The 15,584-nt window shown below is 36.6% G+C and overlaps 1 long non-coding RNA gene across 2 annotated transcripts in view; it reads right to left on the bottom strand.

Annotated features, from left to right (window-relative positions):
* LOC132681108 (uncharacterized) overlaps positions 1–15,584 on the bottom strand; it is a 274,965-nt gene that overhangs the window by 24,674 nt on the left and 234,707 nt on the right. For both annotated transcript variants that reach the window (XR_009610846.1, XR_009610845.1), the window contains one exon: positions 14,788–14,887. This is a non-coding gene — a long non-coding RNA (uncharacterized LOC132681108). The remainder of the gene's footprint in view (positions 1–14,787; positions 14,888–15,584) is intronic.

Raw genomic sequence — 15,584 nt, 5'->3', positions numbered from 1 at the left:
ACCCACACTCAGATATCACCTCACGCCAGTCAGAGTGGCCAAAATGAACAAATCAGGAGACTATAGATGCTGGCGAGGATGTGGAGAAACGGGAACCCTCTTGCACTGTTGGTGGGAATGCAAACTGGTATAGCCACTCTGGAAAACAGTGTGGAGGTTCCTCAGAAAATTAAAAATAGACCTACCCTATGACCCAGCAATAGCACTGCTAGGAATTTACCCAAGGGATACAGGAGTACTGATGCATAGGGGCACTTGTACCCCAATGTTTATAGCAGCACTCTCAATAATAGACAAATGATGGAAAGAGCCTAAATGTCCATCAACTGATGAATGGATAAAGAAATTGTGGTTTATATACACAATGGAGTACTACATGGCAATGAGAAGGAACGAAATATGGCCCTTTGTAGCAACGTGGATGGAACTGGAAAGTGTGATGCTAAGTGAAATAAGCCATACAGAGAAAGACAGATACCATATGTTTTCACTCTTATGTGGATCCTGAGAAACTTAACAGAAACCCATGGAGGAGGGGAAGGAAAAAAAAAAAAAAAAAGAGATTAGAGTGGGAGAGAGCCAAAGTATAAGAGACTCTTAAGAACTGAGAACAAACTGAGGGTTGATGGGAGGTGGAGGGAGGGGAGGGGGGTGATGGGTATTGAGGAGGGCACCTTTTGGGATGAGCACTGGGTGTTGTATGGAAACCAATTTGACAATAAATTTCATATATTGGAAAAAAGTAAAAATAAAAAAATAAATAAAAAAAAAAAAAAGGAGACAGGCTAGGATAGGCCAGAAGCAGTCACCAGTTCAGACAGAGAAAAAAAATGCAAACCAGGAGCTAGACTAGAGAAAAATTGCATGTACGCATAGAAATAATCAAGGGTGGTTTCAAACCCAGCAAGGAAGATGAACTAGCTCAATACAGAAACAGTACTCAATTATTGAGTTCTAATTAAATGCCAGATATTGTGTTAAAAAAAAAAACCCACAAACTGTGAGATAATGACCTGAGCTGAAGTCAAACACTTAATAGACTGAGCCATCCAGGTGCCCTCTTGACTGAAGGTCTATGTTCATTTGAAAAAAATGTGTTTCCACTCACAGTTTTTCTGGATTTTACCACTGAATTACAGATATAGTCTAAAATACAAACATACAATTATTTTTAAAACACATATTTTTAAATATTCATTTTGTGTCATAATATCAAGTTTTTAAAAATCAGAATGTTTTAAAACATTATTTGATTGCTTATTCTTCAGTGCTTGTGTTATTCAGATGAGTGATAAGATGTCTGTGGGTACTTCTGCATCTCTGACCTGCAAAATGGAATGATTTCAAGTGATTGGACATAATCTGTTGATCCACAGAGAATCTAGAGAGTGATGTGTAATATAGGATAATAGAACAGGATCATAAAAAATTAGTTCTACTAATATTTTTTTATCTTGGTTCTGCGCTGTCAATTAGCTCATTGTTTCTTAATATGGCACCAGTATGATGAATAATACAAGAGTTAATATTATATAGATACATCAGCAAATATATAATACAATTAATATCAGAAGTTCATAGAAAAAATGATCTTAAAATAAACATAAATTGCAGTTACCCACCCAGGTCAAAACTGGGAAGAACACAGGCTATATGTTTGAATCTAAAATAAATGGTTTGCATTATAATAAACCATTCTCCTGTTAGCATGTTTTACTACTCTTTTCTTTTGCTGTTCTAAATTTATTCATAGAATTTTATTTCGTTGCTGATGACCAATTACAAAAGTAACTACTGACCCTATAGCCACTGATTAAGAAAAACTCTAGGCAACCTGACCCTTTGATTCATTTTCATTAAAAACATCATTTGAGAGAGCAAATCAGGCTGAAATTAATACCATAGAGATATAATTTTCTTAAAGATTCTATATATCTAAAGCCTATAAGTAGGTTGCATACAAAATGTATATTAAAATAATGTGGCTCAAAACAACATAGCTTCAATTTTACTATCCTTCAGTAATCATGGCAATGATCTAATGGCCTTAACCAGAAAAAAAAATTTTTTTTAGCAAACTTTGTTTTTTTAATGCTTCATTTTGCCTCAAAGCACCAGAAGCACACAGAACAGAATAAATCCTGGTTGCATCTGAGTGTTGTAGAATTAAAATGCATTTGTCTAGGAAACTAAATGTAAATAAGTCAGTGTCTCCTGGTAATTTTCTCTAATTTGTGTCTCAAGTCTGGTTGGAATATCTTGGCCTAAAGCACAGAGAATCTAGAGGAAAAAAATTTCAAATCTCAATGTATAAGAGAGTACTTTGCTATCAAGAGTGTAGTGTCCATAGAGATTTTTTTTTTTAATTTGCATTTTCTTGTCTCAATGTTGCAAATGAGGCCTACAAAGAGCATTTTTAATTAATGAATTGATGGTTCCAATGTAACCTGTGTATCCCCCAGTCTATATTTCCTTGCCCTGAGTCCTCTGCTTTTGGTCTTTGAGATGTAAGTTCTACTGAGCATAAACTACCAAAGACTTGTAGTCAGTTAAAGTCAGCATAGATCATAAGCTTACTATCCTTGGTCACTACCCAGGATGTAGACCCTCCAGCCTCACTCTCCTACTCTAGATTCATTTCCATTTGGTTACAAGTTACTGCTCTACATCTTCAGCCTCCTGATCCATTTCTCTCTCCAACTCTTAGCCTTATCTATAACTTGAGTCAAGAAAGAACTCAAGATAGAAAGGGGCTGACAGAAACAAAGAGCATGCTCTTTGGCTGACATACTCAAGATTTCTCACCCTGCATGTTCATTAGTCCTTCAACTCTCTCACAGGAACCCCAAATGCATTTCTCCACCTACTTTATTGAAGCTTCAGGTCTGCCTCCACTCACCCTACCATCAGCTCCCTCCACAGTTCTTCGAATCTCTCACCATCACACTCAACTTCTTGTCTCCTTTGCCTTTTAACATGTGTTCTCTTCTTGTTTCTTCTTGTGCCCCTTACAGGATAAAGTCCTACTTGGCTGTTGTGGGAAGAGCAAGACTGTCTGAAAGTGACCAGGAAACTTGTTTTTTAATACTTGGACAAGGAGATGGCTTTTGCTGAGGATTCTCCTTCTCCCGACATGAAGGTCAAAGTCCACAGTTTCTGTCTCTGCTTTTTTCATCATCATTTTCATTTCTTCACTGATTTTCTCATCAACTGAAGGCAGAATATAATGGTGTCAGAGTGGCTCCCAAGACTTCCAGCTCCTCTTTCACCCCTGGGGAGGTGGAAGGCCTGGACTTTGTGCATGTGGGCAAGAGCAATCAGTGCTGGGCATAGGACTTGCGCCTTAAGGCCTATGCCAGACCCACCAAGCTCCAGTCTATTAACAGTGTGGGTTCCGTGCCCTCTTGATTTCTAGTTGTCCTGAACCCTGGCTCACCTGGCTCACATCCTGCAGCACTTATTCGCTGAGAGCAAGCCAGTTTGCTCTGTTGGCCACAGCATAACTGCTGCCTTCTGCTGTGCCATCAAGAGGAAGTAACTAGAACTTCTCACTGGGCTCAAGATCCTAAGTGCTGAGCAGCTAATTTTCTGTCATCTACTGCCTGGCCCATAAACCCAAGGTTACCTTCATGGTTTAAGCATAGCCTTCAATTGTCTGCCTCCTCTCTTCTGCTTATAAGCATGGCACACAGGTGCACACACACTGAGCTTATTAAAGAACATACTTGTGTCTCTTCCACTTTGGATCCTGGTTCTAGTGTTTAGCCCAGAACAGAAATCACACCTTCTTTCACCATCAAGGCCCAGGGAAACATCTCTCTCATTTCCTTTATTATATCTTCAGAACAAAAGGAGACAGTGTCTAAATGTGATTGTGATGCTAATGTTGGAGGCTGATTCAGGGTTCTTCCAGAGTATAGAGAATATTTGAGAAGCAGGATTGCTTAGTTGAGATAAAAGATATGTCAATTACATTGTCAAATCCTCCTTTCAGATAGCCTGAGAAAAATAGATTCTTGTATAGTGAAATACTATTATGCAGTAGAGTTGAATATTCATTTGATTGCTTCTCTTGATTCCAGTTACTTATGAATTGGATAGTATATGCAACACTTGTACATGACAGGTGATAAATATTTTGCAATGTTAAGCAATTCATATTTTTCTAAGATTTGTTTATGTGTAGGTCTAGTCAAACATGTATGAAGCATGATACTGATTCTTTATATTATCAACTAGAAGAATAAGAAATTGTATATTGTGAACAGCTATATTTTAATAAAAATATGAAATAAAATGTAATTCAATTTTCAAAAATTAAATAGTTCAACTACATCTAATCATCTTTATTTGAATTTTTTTATATTTGTTAAAAAAACTGCCTCACTTTTTAGCAAAATAATTTTGAATAATTTAGAAAAAAAGAACTACATGAAAATAGGTGAAAGTAATTTTATTTTTTTTATTTTTACATTTACATAATTTGCATTATCAAAAATATAGTCAAAGGTTGTGCACATTTAATTTGGTTACATTTTATTTTCTAATCCCTATGATAAGTGAAAACAATTACACATTGAAATGACAGAAATAAATATATAGAATGGAATATAGAAATAAATAGAAATTAAATATGCAGACATGGAATTCTAGATAAAAACTGAAGAAAATAGAGATAACTCTTCATGGAGATAGTATGATTTCATTTTTAAAAACTGGAAATAATCTCAAGTATCTTTGAAAGGTTTCCCTAATAAAATTTGTTAATATGTTTAAAAATCATTTAAGATCAGGAAAAATTACTGATGAAAACAGGATTTATCTTGACCCTCTTGAGTTGTGGATTTTATCAGAAAAAATATATTTTTTTCATATTCATTGACTTTATCAGACAGCTTTGACATCCTGGGGACTTGAGTCATACATACAATATTTTGCACATAATTTTCAATTTGCTATTAAAAGAGTATTTTGCCACAGTAATAGAATAGCATGTATTTCACTAAAAAATTATTAGATTGACTTAAAAGTTTTAAATATCTGACATATATATAGGCCTCCATTAGTACTCTTGGTCAAGCCCCAACAAATGTTATAGTCAGGACTACTTGTGGTAAAATCATTACGAGAGAAAACTTGGGAGTGACTCCTGCTCAGTCTGTCTGGTTACTAGTCCCAGAACATTTGGGTTGATGGGATGATGAGGAGAAATATGCCTTGTTTCTTTCTTTTTGACTTTTAACTTAAAAGTTTGAGATTTTCCCCAATTATATCTATTTCAAACCAGACCATGTGACATTGGAGATTTGATCTGAGTCATGGCTAAATGACAATAGATTAATCCAACTCTGCCATAACCATGCCTATAACCAGGTTGTGGAAAACTAATGAAGGAATTGTAGAAGCAAGTATACCAAAGTCTTTATGAATCCAGGATCTTCAACTCTAAATGAGTATTCAGGGCTGCTAATTAATTTGTCTTTATTTTCATGGTTTGTTCTTGTTCACATTCTATGCATCAGTATATGAAAACATTTTCTCACACTTGTAGATTTCAATCCTTCCACCTCATTCCTCAATCTTAATGATAAATTTCCTTCTTAACACTTCCTTCTAATACTGAGAAAAAAAGTGTCAGAGAAGATACTATCAAATGCCTTGCACAAACCATAGCCTACATTTCCACCCAATATTTCTTTCCTTTCTGTTATAATAGAAGTAGTGTTTCTTTACTTTGTCTGGATACTATTCCTTCACATATTTGAAAGGCTTTATCAAACTTTATTAAATCTTCAATTCCTCTCTCTCTTCTCTTTCATAGTATTTTTTTTGTCATTAGTTTCTGGCATAAAAAGAAATTCTACAAAAACTTTCTCTCATCCTACATAGTCCTCAAAGATATTTTTACAGGCTTTATCTTTTGTTTTCCAACCCTTCTTTTATTCTTCATACACCACTCTCTTCTTAGGTTCTTAGTCCATAGAACTTACTCTTATCCAAGACACCAGGCACTTTATACTAGTTCTCAGTTTACACCTTATTTGAATTCTGTCAGAGTTTGGCATCATTGACCAATCTTCTTCCATAAGTCACTATAGAACCTTGCCTTCTATAATACCACATGCTCCTAATTTTCTTACTAGATATCTGACCCCTTTTTCATTCTATCTTCTAGTTTCCTTTTTCTTTGCTACTAAATTAGAAACATTTTGTAGACCAATTCTAAGTGCTTTTAGATCTCACACATTCTCCCTATTAACCTCATCAATTATATATATGGCTGTAGTTATCAACCATAGCAAGAGTCAACAAACATCTTATATAAAGAGCCAGATAGTAAATATTTTACATTTGTAAGCCATCTGATCTCTGTCTCACTTACTCAGCTCTACTCTTGTAGTATGAAAGCAGCCATGGACAATACATAAACAAATGGCTGAGCTGTGTTCAAATAGAAGTTTATTTACAAAACAATTGCCAGACCAAATTTTCCTTACAGGTAGTAGTTTGCAAACCAGTGCAACATAACATTGCACTTCACAAAATTCCTGAGCTTCAGAACTGAATTAGTGAACTAACTGAATATATGATCAATGTGGCTCAAGTTGGCATCTTCAATTTCATTCAATGCACTGAAAGTAGGGATCTTCTTAGTTCTTCCTGCTTAAAAGACTTCCAGAGCTCCCAATTTGCTCAAACATTGAACATGGCTCACAAGATCCTTAACTAGGAGTCACTGCTTCCCTTAGACCTAACCTGTTGCCACTTTTATATTTTAATATACTCTAGAATAATAGTGGAAAAATTTCTGGTCCACAGACTATTCATCGAATTTCTGTGTGTCTTCATTGAAGAAACATCAGTTTTATTTTTTTTAATTTTTATTATTTTTTCTTTATTTGTTATTCTTAAATTTATTTTTTTTTTGTTTTGCTTTCTTAATTTCTAATATCTACCTTGCCATATAATACCCATTTTAACAAGTTATTTGCAAATGAATATATTTTAGTTATATATTTGATCAAATTAATTAAAATTTAGAAGTCCATAAAATCTAATAACCTCACACAAAACACATAAAGATTAAGCTGCAATACTTGCAATTCATTAAGGATGACACTGAAAGGTGGACTTGCAGGAGACACACGTAATTTTTCATTTCTCTATATCACACACTACACATCTTTATGCAAAAATATGTTCAGTCATAACATTTAAAGTCATTGCTAGTTCAGTCATAATATTTAAAACCATTTGCAATATTTCTTTTTTAAAGCTTTATTTATTTATTTTTGAGGTGGAGAGAAGGAGAGAAAGAGAGAGAGAGAGCAAGCCCACGGAGGAGGGGCAGAGAGAGGAAGAGACGGAATCCCAAGCAGGCTCTGCACTGTCAGCCCCCCCGATGTGGGGCTCAAACCCACAAACCGTGATCTTGAACTGAGCTGAAATCAACAGTTGGAAACTTAACTGACTGAGCCACCCAGGCACCCCCATCTTAAATACTTCTGAAATTTTTCCTGGGAAAATATAGTTAAAAGAAATTTGGCATATATATACCTATATTATACATTTAATATATAAATTATATATAACTTATATGTATATTATATATATAATTTGTAATATATTTATGTAATATAATATATTTATATTTAAATAAAATTATTTCCACTTTCATACAGCCAAACTGGAAAGCCAATATAGCATTTTCTGTTAAACATTTTTCTTTTTTATTTCTGTTGAGAACATCTTAGTCTTGTGTAAAAACAGTTACTTAAATGATCAATAAAATAAAATGCGTTAAATAAACTTAAAAAAATGGGGAGGGGCACCTCGGTGCTCAGTTGGTTAAAAATCCAACTCTTGAGAAAATCGCCAGAAGACTAGCAGAGTGGATTCTCTGGAGCCAAGCACAGATGAGAGGCCCATGGAAGAGGGTAGGAAGGGCTGAGAGGCAGTGCCCCCTACATAGGCTGGGGGGGAGGGAGCCAGGGTGGAGTGGTGGCCTGCAGCAAAGCAGAGCCCCCAGGTCTGGCTGGCAAAAGCAGAGGGACCAGATGGAGTGTGTTCAGACAGCAAGCGGGACTTAACATCTGGAAGGTTATGAATTAACAGCTCTGCTCGGAGAGCGGGAGGGCTGGAGGACAACACCAGGGAGATTTGTTGAGCCCCAGACGACAGAGCACAGCTTGGCGGGGAACAAACGCGCTCACCAGCGCCATCTCCCTCGCCCATCCCCCAGCCAAAATCCCAAAGGGAACCTGTTCCTGCCAGGGAACTGGCTTGCACTGTGCAAACACCGAACGCTGTGCTTCTGCAGATCCATCCCTCTGGGGGGGTCTGACACTTCTTGGTGCTGCAGGGCCCCTCCGGAAGCTGATCTCTGAAGGAAAAGCGAGCTGAGCCTGCCCTTCTGGACCCTGTACACCTTGCCGATCCACCCCAGGTAATATGCCAGATCCCCAGCACCACAAGCCTGGCAGTGTGGAAGTAGCCCAGAAGGGCCACACCACCCCACAGTGAATCCTGCCCCTAGGAGAGGGGAAGAGAAGGCACACATCAGTCTGACTGTGGCCCCAGGGATGGGCTGGGGGCAGACATCAGGTCTGACTGCGGCCCTGCCCACCAAGTTATTCAAGACAGCAAAGGGGAAGTGCCCCGCAGTCCCGCACCACACCAGGGACTATCCAAAATGACGAAAATGGAAGAATTTCCCTCAAAAAAATGTCCAGAAATAACGACAACTAACGAACTGATCAAAAAACGATTTAAACAATATAACAGAAAGTGGATTTTGAATAATAGTCATAAAATTAATCGCTGGGCTTGAAAACAGTATAAAGAATAGCAGAGAATCTATTTCTACAGAGATCAAGGGACTAAGGAACAGCCAGGAGGAGCTAAAAAATGCGATCAATGAGCTGCAAAAAAAATGGAGACAACCACAGCTCAGATTGAAGAGGCAGAGGAGAGAATAGGTGAAGTAGAAGATAAAATTATGGAAAAAGAAGAAGCTGAGAAAAGAGAGATAAAAAAATTCCAGGAGTATGAGGGGAAAATTAGAAAACTAAGTGATGCACTAAAGAGAAATCATATACGCATAATTGGTATTCCAGAGGAGGAAGAGAGAGGGAAAGGTGCTGAAGGTGTACTTGAAAAAATCATAGCTGTAACTTCCCGGATCTGGGGAAGGAAAAAGGCATTGAAATCCAAGAGGCACAGAGAACTCCCATCAGACGTAAATTGAATTGATCTTCTACACAACATCTCATAGTGAAAATGGCAAAATACAAGGATAAAGAGAAAATTCTGAAAGCAGCTAGAGATAAACGTGCTCTAATATATAAAGGGAGACCGATAAGATTAGTGACTAATCTCTCTACTGAAACTTGGCAGGAAAAAAAGGAATGGCAGGAGATCTTCAATGTGATGAACAGAAAAAAATATGCAGCCGAGAATCCTTTATCCAGCAAGTCTGTCATTTAGAATGGAAGGAGAGATAAAGGTCTTCCCAAACAAACAAAAACTGAAGGAAGGAATTCGTCATCACTAAACCAGTCCTACAAGATATCCTAAGGGGGATCCTGTGAGACAAAGTACCAGAAACATCCCTACAAGCATGAAACCTACGGACATCACAATGTCTCTAAACCCATATCTTTCTATAATAACACTGAATGTAAATGGACTAAATACGCCAACTAAAAGACATAGGGTATCACAATGGATAAAAAAACAAGACACATCTATTTGCTGTCTATAAGAGACTCATTTTAGACCTGAGGACACCTTCAGATGGAGAGTGAGGGGATGGAAAACTATTTATCATGCCATTGCAAGTCAAAACAAAGCTGGAGAAGCCATAATTATATCAGACAAACCAGACTTTAAATTAAAGTCTGTAACAAGAGATGAAGAAGGGCATTATATAATAATCACAGGGTCTATCCATCAGGAAGAGCTAACAATTATAAATGTCTATGTGCCGAACACAGGAGCCCCCAAATATATAAAACAATTAGTCACAAACATAAGCAACCCTATTGATAAGAATGTGGTAATTCCAGGGGACTTTAACACTCCACTTACAGAAATGGATACATCATCTAGACACATGATCAAAAAGAAACAAGAGCCCTGAATGATACATTGGACCAGATGGACTTGACAGACATATTTACAACTCTGCATCCCAAAGCAACAGAATATACTTTCTTCTCCAGTGCACATGGAACATTCTCCAAGATAGATCACATACTGGGTCACAAAACAGTCCTTCATAAGTATATAAGAATTGAGATCATACCATGCATACTTTCAGACCACAATGCTATGAAGCTTGAAATCAACCACAGGAAAAGTCTGGAAAACCTCCAAAAGCATGGACGTTAAAGAACACCCTACTAAAGAATGAGTGGGTCAACCAGGCAATTCGAGAAGAAATTCAAAAATATATGGAAACAAATGAAAATGAAAATACAACAATCCAAAAACTTTGGGATGCAGCGAAGGCAGTCCTGAGAGGAAAATACATTGCAATCCAGGCCTATCTCAAGAAACAAGAAAAATCCCAAATACAAAATCTAACAGCACACCTAAAGGAAATAGAAGCAGATCAGCAAAGGCAGCCTAAACCCAGGAGAAGAAGAGAAATAATAAAGATCAGAGCAGAAATAAACAATATAGAATCTAAAACAACTGTAGAGCAGATCAATGAAACCGAGTTGGTTTTTTGAAAAAATAAACAAAATTGACAAACCTCTAGCCAGGCTTCTCAAAAAGAAAAGGGAGAGGACCCAAATAGATAAAATCATGAGTGAAAATGGAATTATTACAACCAATCCCTCAGAAATACAAGCAATTATCAGGGAATACTATGAAAAATTATATGCCAACAAACTGGACAACCTGGAAGAAATGGACAAATTCCTAAGCACACACACGCTTCCAAAAGTCAAACAGGAAGAAATAGAAAGCTTGAACAGACCATTAACCAGCAAAGAAATTAAAATCAGATATCAAAAATCTCTCAACAAATAAGAGTCCAGGACCAGATGGCTTCCCTGGGGAATCCTACCAGACATTTAAAGCAGAGATAATACCTATCCTTCTCGAGCTGTTCCAAAAAATAGAAAGGGAAGGAAAACTTCCAGACTCATTCCATGAAGACAGCATTACTTTGATTCCTAAACCAGACAGAGGCCCAGCCAAAAAAGAGACTTACAGACCAATATCCCTGATGGATATGGATGCAAAAATTCTCAATAAGATATTAGCAAATCGAATTCAACAGCATATAAAAAGAATTATTCACCATGATCAAGTGGGATTCATTCCTGGGATGGAGGGCTGGTTCAACATTTGCAAATTAATCAATGTGATATATCACATTAATAAAAGAAAACACAAGAACCATATGATCCTGTCAGTCGATGCAGAAAAAGCATTTGACAAAATTCAGCATCCTTTCTTAATAAAAGCCCTCGAGAAAGTCGGAATAGAAGGAACATACTTAAACATCATAAAAGCCATTTATGAAAAGCCCACAGCTAACATCATACTCAATGGGGAAAAACTGAGAGCTATCCCCCTAAGATCAGTAACATGACAGGGATGTCTACTCTCACCGCTGTTGTTTAACATAGTGCTGGAAGTTCTAGCATCAGCAATCAGACAACAAAAGGAAATCAAAGGCATCAAAAGTGGCAAAGATGAAGTCAAGCGTTCACTTTTTGCAGATGACATGATATTATACATGGAAAATCCGATAGACTCCACCAAAAGTCTGCTAGAACTGATACATGAATTCAGCAAAGCTGCAGGATACAAAATCAATGCACAGAAATCAGTTGCATTCTTATACACTAAAAATGAAGCAACAGAAAGACAAATAAAGAAACTGATGCCATTCACAATTGCACCAGGAAGCATAAAATACCTAGGGATAAATCTAACCAAAGATGTAAAAGATCTGTATGCTGAAAAGTATAGAAAGCTTATGAAGGAAATTGAAGAAGATATAAAGAAATGGAAAGACATTCCCTGCTCATGGGTTGGAAGAATAAATATTGTCAAAATGTCAATACTACCCAAAGCTATCTACACATTCAATGCAATCCCAATCAAAATTGCACCAGCATTCTTCTCGAAGCTAGAACAAGTAATTCTCAAATTCCTATGGAACCACAAAAGGCCCCGAATAGCCAAAGTAATTTTGAAGAAGACCAAAGCAGAAGGCATCACAATCCCAGACTTTAGCCTCTACTACAAAGCTGTAATCATCAAGACAGCATGGTATTGGCACAAAAACAGACACATAGACCAATGGAATAGAATAGAAACCCCAAAACTAGACCTACAAACATATGGTCAACTAATCTTTGACAAAGCAGGAAAGAACATCCAATGGAAAAAAAGACAGTCTCTTTAACAAATGGTGCTGGGAGAACTGGACAGCAACATGCAGAAGGTTGAAACTAGACCACTTTCTCACACCATTCACAAAAGAAACTCAAAATGGATAAAGGACCTGAATGTGAGACAGGAAACCATCAAAACCCTAGAGGAGAAAGCAGGAAAAGACCTCTCTGACCTCAGCCGTAGCAATTTCTTACTTGACACATCCTCAAAGGCAAGGGAATTAAAAGCAAAAATGAACTACTGGGACCTCATGAAGATAAAAACCTTCTGCACAGCAAAGGAAACAACCAACAAAACTAAAAGGCAACCAACAGAATAGGAAAAGATATTTGCAAATGACATATCGGACAAAGGGCTAGTATCCAAAATCTATAAAGAGCTCACCAAACTCCACACCCGAAAAACAAATAACCCAGTGAAGAAATGGGCAGAAAACATGAATAGACATTTCTCTAAAGAAGACATCCAGATGGCCAACAGGCACATGAAAAGATGCTGAACGTCGCTCCTCATCAGGGAAATACAAATCAAAACCACACTCAGATATCACCTCACGCCAGTCAGAGTGGCCAAAATGAACAAATCAGGAGACTATAGATGCTGGCGAGGATGCGGAGAAACAGGAACCCTCTTGCACTGTTGGTGGGAATGCAAACTGGTATAGCCACTCTGGAAAACAGTGTGGAGGTTCCTCAGAAAATTAAAAATAGACCTACCCTATGACCCAGGAGTAGCACTGCTAGGAATTTACCCAAGGGATACAGGAGTACTGATGCATAGGGGCACTTGTACCCCAATGTTTATAGCAGCACTCTCAATAATAGACAAATTATGGAAAGAGCCTAAATGTCCATCAACTGATGAATGGATAAAGAAATTGTGGTTTATATACACAATGGAGTACTACGTGGCAATGAGAAAGAATGAAATATGGCCCTTTGTAGCAACATGGATGGAACTGGAGAGTGTGATGCTAAGTGAAATAAGCCATACTGAGAAAGACAGATACCATATGGTTTCACTCTTATGTGTATCCTGAGAAACTTAACAGAAACCCATGGGGGAGGGGAAGGAAAAAAAAAGAGGTTAGAGTGGGAGAGAGCCAAAGCATAAGAGACTCTTAAAAACTGAGAACAACCTGAGGGTTGATGGGGGGTGGGAGGGAAGGGAGGGTGGTGATGGGTATTGAGGAGGGCACCTTTTGGGATGAGCACTGGGTGTTTTATGGAAACCAATTTGACAATAAATTTCATATATTGAAAAATAAATAAATAAAATTAAATAAAAATAAATAAATAAAATAAAAAAAATCCGACTCTTGATATCAGCATAGCTCATGATCTCATGGTTTGTGATTTTGAGCCCTCTGAGGTTCTGCTGAGGCTGATAATGTGTAGCCTGCTTTGGATATCTATCTCCTTCTCTCTGCCTCTCCCTTGCTCTCTCTCGCTCTGTCTCTCTTTTAAAATAAATAAATAAACTTTAAAAATAAAACAAAATGTGTTATGTGTTTTTTTCACTTTCCAATCATTTTCATTTTATTATTTGTAAGTTCCAACATGTGGTATCACTACAAATCTTACAAGAATTTATACATTTTCATATATGCTGATGATAAATAACTATTATGCATTCAGAATATCCTAAATTCCTATTTGTAGTTTTTCCTAGTACATTTTTGTAAAGTGTATTTCAAAAGTGACTAATACAAGTAGCTCATAAAAATCTGGGTATTGCTGAGTGTCAAGGTAGACAGGTAGCTTCCTATAAAGTGGTATTTACTGTGATCAATTATTAGTGTTAAATTTAGGCTTTGGTTTCCAGAATTTCCCAATAAGTTTAATTTTGTCATTATTACAGATTTGATTAGAATTAGCTATGCTAACATATGCTACCACAGTCACAAAAAACTAATGTTTAAAACCAGTTTAGCCACTTACTAATTTATAATTTATAACTGCTAAGTAAACTGGTTAATCTGGTTATCTCTCTTGGAAAAGAAACTTCATGAAAATAATACTTGATGAGCTTGAAAACAAAATATGGAGAATTCTTTATATAAGTTGAATGTTCAATAGGATTAGGCCATTAGGTACTTATAGATTAATACTTACAAGAAGGTAGCCAGCTACAGAAAATAATACCTTATTTTATGGATTGCCTGAGTGGCTCAGCTGGTTAAGCATCCCCCTCTTGATTTCTGCTCAATTCATTAATTTACAGTTCATGAGATCAAGCCCCATGTCAGGCTATGCACTCATGGTGCAGAGCCTGTTTAGGATTTTCTCTCTCCCTCTCTCTCTCTCTCTCAAAATAAAAAAATAAACTCAAAAAAATAATACGCTATTTTCCTAGAAAGGTACATACCTCTTTTGTAACATTTGTTACATTATATTAAAAGTCTCCCGTTAGACAATATGTTCCCTCTATTTGACTGCAGGCTCCTCAGGAACTTTTAAAAATATATCTGTCAAATTGAAAAATATGAATGGTTTTAATATAGTAGCCAAACAATCAATGTTGAACAAAACTTGGTGGTTCTAAAATAAGCTCACAAATGTTAACCTCCTGAATTCTTCCACATATCTTATTCTCCTATAGCATTCACAATTCCATTTAAATATTATAGACTCAGAAGTCTTAGAACAAAGAGATCATTTTTATATTGTCTATGCTAAAATTTCCAGAGTATATTTAATCGTGGGATCATTTTTTGTTTGGGCATTTAATAAATAGAGCTCACAACGTGATAATCAATTGGTGGGATCTGCCTCAGAGATGTGCTTTCTAATGATTTGCTAATATTTGAGAATTATGAAATTCCACAAACTTTTAAAATATTCATTTTTTCTTAAAAAATGTTGACTGGCAATATTCAGTACAAATCCATCATGACAACAATCACATAGGGTTGAATACTAGACACTTGTTTTAGAAAGAGAATACAGAGAATAAGGAGAATAAACTTTCATGTCCCCCAGACTTCTCAGTAATCTTGATTACATGGTATTTCTCCAGACATACTCACTTATGATATTGTCTGGCAGTTGTGTTTGTGATTCATAGAATTTAACAATATCAAATAATATAATTTCATAGTACTTGATTTGTGAAACTATGCAACAGATAATCCCCATGATTTCTTAAAGCACGGAAGATCTGTG

Source organism: Panthera onca, chromosome A1, assembly GCF_046562875.1.
Source record: "Panthera onca isolate mPanOnc1 chromosome A1, mPanOnc1 haplotype 2, whole genome shotgun sequence".
NCBI lineage: Eukaryota > Metazoa > Chordata > Mammalia > Carnivora > Felidae > Panthera > Panthera onca.
Note: the sequence above shows the minus strand (reverse complement) of the source record. Positions and strands in the feature narration are given on the sequence as shown.